This window comes from Oncorhynchus gorbuscha, unplaced genomic scaffold (genome assembly GCF_021184085.1).
Source record: "Oncorhynchus gorbuscha isolate QuinsamMale2020 ecotype Even-year unplaced genomic scaffold, OgorEven_v1.0 Un_scaffold_3865, whole genome shotgun sequence".
Lineage (NCBI taxonomy): Eukaryota > Metazoa > Chordata > Actinopteri > Salmoniformes > Salmonidae > Oncorhynchus > Oncorhynchus gorbuscha.
Window position 1 is genome coordinate 1 of NW_025748011.1, and position 5,000 is coordinate 5,000.

The following is a 5,000-nucleotide window of genomic DNA, read 5'->3' on the forward strand; positions in this document are numbered from 1 at the left end:
CTGTCCTCATCCAACCCTGGCCACAAAGGGTGGTGGGTACAACCTGTCCTCATCCAACCCTGGTCACAAGGGTGGTGGGTATAACCTGTCCTCATCCAACCCTGGATGTGTGGTGGGGTATAACCTGTCCTCATCAAACCCTGGCCACAAGGGTGGTGGGGTATAACCTGTCCTCATCCAACCCTGGATGGGTGGTGGGCACAACCTGTCCTCATCAAACCCTGGATGGGTGGTGGGGTACAACCTGTCCTCAAACAACCCTGGCCACCAAGGGTAGTGGGTTACAACCTGTCCTCATCCAACCTGGCCACCAAGGGTGGTGGGGTACAACCTATCCCTCATCAACCCTGGATGGGTGGGGTACAACCTGTCCTCATCCAACCCTGGCCACCAAGGGTGGTGGGTTACAACCTGTCCTCATCCAACCTGGCCACCAAGGGTGGTGGGGTACAACCTGTCCTCATCCAACCCTGGATGGGTGGTGGGTACAACCTGTCCTCATCAACCCTGGATGGGTGGTGGGGTATAACCTGGTCCTCATCCAACCCTGGATGGGTGGTGGGGTACAACCTGTCCTCATCAACCCCTGGATGGGTGGTGGGGGGTACAACCTGTCCTCATCCAACCCTGGATGGGTGGTGGAGTACAACCTGTCCTCATCCAGCCCTGGATGGGGTGGGTACAACCGTCCCTCATCCAACCTATGATGGGTGGTGGGGTACAACCTGTCCTCAAACAACCCTGGCCACTAACGGTTGGTGGGTTACAACCTGTCCTCATCCAATCCTGGCCACCAAGGGTGGGGTACAACCTGTCCTCATCCAACCCTGGATGGGTGGTGGGCATAACCTGTCCTCATCCAACCCTGGATGGGTGGTGGGGTACAACCTGTCCTCATCCAACCCTGATGGGTGGGGCATAACCTGTCCTCATCCAACCCTGGATGGGTGGTGGGGTACAACCCGTCCTCATCAACCCTGGATGGGTGGTGGGGTACAACCTGTCCTTATCCAACCCTGGATGGGTGGTGGGGTACAACCTGTCATCAAACAACCTGGCCACTAACGATGAAATGGGTTACAACCGGTCCTCATCCAATCCTGGCCACCAAGGGTGGTGGGGTACAACCTGTCCTCATCCAACCCTGGATGGGTGGTGGGGTACAACCTGTCCTCATCCAACCCTGGATGGGTGGTGGGTACAACCTGTCCTCATCCAACCCTGGATGGGTGGTGAGGTACAACCTGTCCTCATCCAACCCCTGGATGGGTGGTGGGTACAACCTGTCCTCATCAACCCTGGATGGGTGGTGGGGTACAACCTGTCATCAAACAACCCTGGCCACTAACGGTGGTGGGTTTCAAACCTGTCCTCATCCAATCCCCTGGCCACCAAGGGTGGTGGCATAAACCTGTCCTCATCCAACCCTGGATGGGTGGTAGGGTACAACCTGTCCTCATCCAACCCTGGATGGGTGGTAGGGTACAACCTGTCCTCATCCAACCCCTGGATGGGTGGTAGGGGTACAACCTGTCCTCATCCAACCCTGGATGGGTGGTAGGGTACATTCTGTGATAATGAAATACCAGCCTGGCATCAGTATGTGATCCTCCACTCAGTGTGTATTCCGCAGGCAGGAGGAAGGAATGCAGAGTTGCACTTCTCTTTCAAACACAGCTGCACAATAGAAAAACCTGACCTCTGCTAGACCTCTGGATGCCCCTGGGTTCACATCAACTAAACCCCGTACTATTAAATTAACTTGTAAATGTTCACTTGTTCCTGATCTTTTTTCTCTCTGATTGGCAGCACTGTTGCTATGGAAACAACGCTGGGAGACCAGGAAGAGTCTAGTGAAAAGAGTGCAGGCTAGACGGAGTTGGTATGCTGCAATAGAAGGAGAGATAATACACTGCAGTTGAAAGAGAACAGACAATCACATGGCTGGAGTCTGATTCATTTAATCTAGATGAGATTTTACATTTTACATTACATTTAAGTCATTTAGCAGACGCTCTTATCCAGAGCGACTTACAAATTGGTGCATTCACCTTATGACATGATCAAGTGACACTACACATTTAAATGACCGGCCCATTGGAAAGGCTTTTTAGGGCTGTGTAAGTTACACCTCTTTACAGGTGGGGTCTTATTGATATTATCTAAACTTCCTAGCTGAGAAAAAGGGCTAAACTTTACCTATGAAAAAACACCAGTTTAATATTTGACCAATTCTAAAGAGCTTGTTGTTCACTAGATTAACGTTCAATTCCAGTTTGTTTTTTGAAAAGAGCACATATTTCATAGAATGAACACAGGACACATCTACAGGACAACTAAATCCACATAGATTGAACAGTAGGGAGAATGCGAACTCCATAGTGGTGTTGATGGTCATTAATCAGAGAGTTAAGTGAGTCAAGTCCCTGACCTCACAAAAGTTCATGTCTGTCCCACGAGGGCGATGTTTGATTTGCCAAATTGGTCATGGAAGAAGGTGATAGGTTGTGGTCAGCACCGCCTCCCAAAAACACACCCCCTGTCCAAATTGACCATGGAAGAAGGTGATAGGTTGTGGTCGGCACCACCTCCCAAAACACACCCCCTGTCCAAATTGACCATGGAAGAAGGTGATAGGTTGTGGTCGGCACCACCTCCCCAAAACCCACCCCCTGTACATCACAAGCCACAGCTAAATTAAGACCAGGTCCAACTCACAGGCCATGTGACCGACCACCACAAGACCAGAGTTCACAGTCATATTCACTAGGCACCAAAACAGACTGAAACAGAGAGGGACTCACTCACTACCTCAACTTGTCCAATAAGGGGGAGTTGCTACAGTTAAACACAAATGAATAGGACCGAGAGTTCACCTCCCTCTATCCCTCAGGTCAGCTGACTACCACAGCAGCATTACCCAGTTTCTATGCCTCTATATGTTGCTATTGTCTATCCTCACAGCTTATGAAAAGCTGGAATTACCAAATCAATCAGTCTCACCAGAAATGCATTCACTGGCTACTGGCCCAAGGCCCCATGTGCTATAACATGAGAGATATTAATGATTTGATTTATTTCACCTTTATTTAACCAGGTAGGCCCAGTTGAGAACAAGTTCTCATTTAGAACTGTGAACTGGCCAAAATAAAGCAAAGCAGTGCGACAGAAACAACAACACAGAGTTACACATGGAATAAACAAAAATACAGTAAAAAAGTATTTTTACAGTATGTGCAAATGAGGTAGGATAAGGGAGGTAAAGGCAATAAATAGACCATGGTGGCGAAGTAATTACAATATAGCAATTAAACACTGGAGTGGTAGATGTGCAGAAGATGAATGTGCAAGTAGAGATACTGGGGTGCAAAGGAGCAAGATAAATAAATAAATACAGTATGGGGATGAGGTAGTTGGATGGGCTGTTTACAGCTACTCTGACAGCTGGTGTTTAAAGCTAGTGAGGGAGGTAAGAGTCTCCAGCTTCAGAGATTTTTTGCAGTTTGTTCCAGTCATTGGCAGCAGAGAACTGGAAGGAAAGGCAACCAAAGGAGGAATTGGCTTTGGGGATGACCAGTGAGATATACCTGCTGGAGCGCGTGCTAAGGGGTGGGTGCTGCTATGGTGACCAGTGAACTGAGATAAGGTGGGGCTTACCTAGCAGAGACTTGTAGATGTCCACGAGCCAGATATGGGCTTGTGGGAACACTAACCTTGACAAAGTGTGTATCAATTTAATTTTTTGTTTTTAGAAAAATATTTGTGGCTGACATGAAAGATAAAAGTCCTTATGCTTCCAAAACCGTAGCGCAAGCAACGCGTGTTAACGTTCAGATTGAGCGTCGGGGCTCTTAACCAAACTCCGCCGTAGAGAAGACTCCTTTGTCCAATGACTTATGTGTATCGTAATGAACCCACAGTTATAGCTAGCTCAGGGCAGGTGAGTAATCAAAATATAAACAATGCATAATGCATTTTCCCAAATCCGGTACCCATTTGCCCGGATCCGGTACCCATTTTCCCAGATCCGGTACCCATTTTCCCAGATCCGGTACCCATTTTCCCAGATCCGGTACCCATTTTCCCAGATCCGGTACCCATTTTCCCAGATCCGGTACCCATTTTCCCAGATCCGGTACCCATTTTCCCAGATCCGGTACCTATTGCGGTACGATTTACTAATTGTTTCACTGTAGAAACGATCAGAGTTTAAAAAAATCAAGTTTGCCTACTCGTTATTTATCCTTTCCCACCCCTAGAAAAACCATCAGGTAAAAGCATAAGGATCCTGAGTCGTCATCCTGACACACTGATTCTAGACCTGCTCTCTTATTTGTACATAGAGGTTATGAGGAGGGCCGGTGGAGTAAGTAACTGATCTTGACACAGGTCTTAGCTAGTGAAGATGTCCCAAGGTAAAAATCACATAATCAGTAAGGAGACGACTAGGCTTTTTTTTTTTAAGTGGGAAAATCACATTTTTAAAATAAATATATAAATAATCGAATTTGTTGACGTTTTTCCAAGTACAAATATCCAGAGAAAAATGGTGAATCGAACCCGAAAACGAGCCAGAGAACAGTCAGCGCCGGAGAGGAAGATGGATGCTTCCACCGACAGAGTACTCAGTACAGGTGCAATTTGGTCAGAGCCTCAGTTCAAGAACAAAGTAAAAACGCTCCTAGGTTTATAGCGAAATGAAGCAATACTCACAACAGTCACAAGGCCAATCACGGCTTTGGGCAAGAAACTGACTGTCAGGAGTTCAATGGACTTGGAGACTAATTGTGGGAAGTTTTGAAAAAACTAAGGATGAACATATACTTCCTTAAAACAAACGTGTTCTGTATTGCGAAGTTCAGATTATCACAGGCAGGAGGCCTATATTTAATTTATTTAACGAGGCAAGTCAGTTAAGAACAAATTCTTATTTTCAATGACGGCCTAGGAACGGTGGGTTAACTGCCTGTTCACGGGCAGAACGACAGATTTTGTACCTT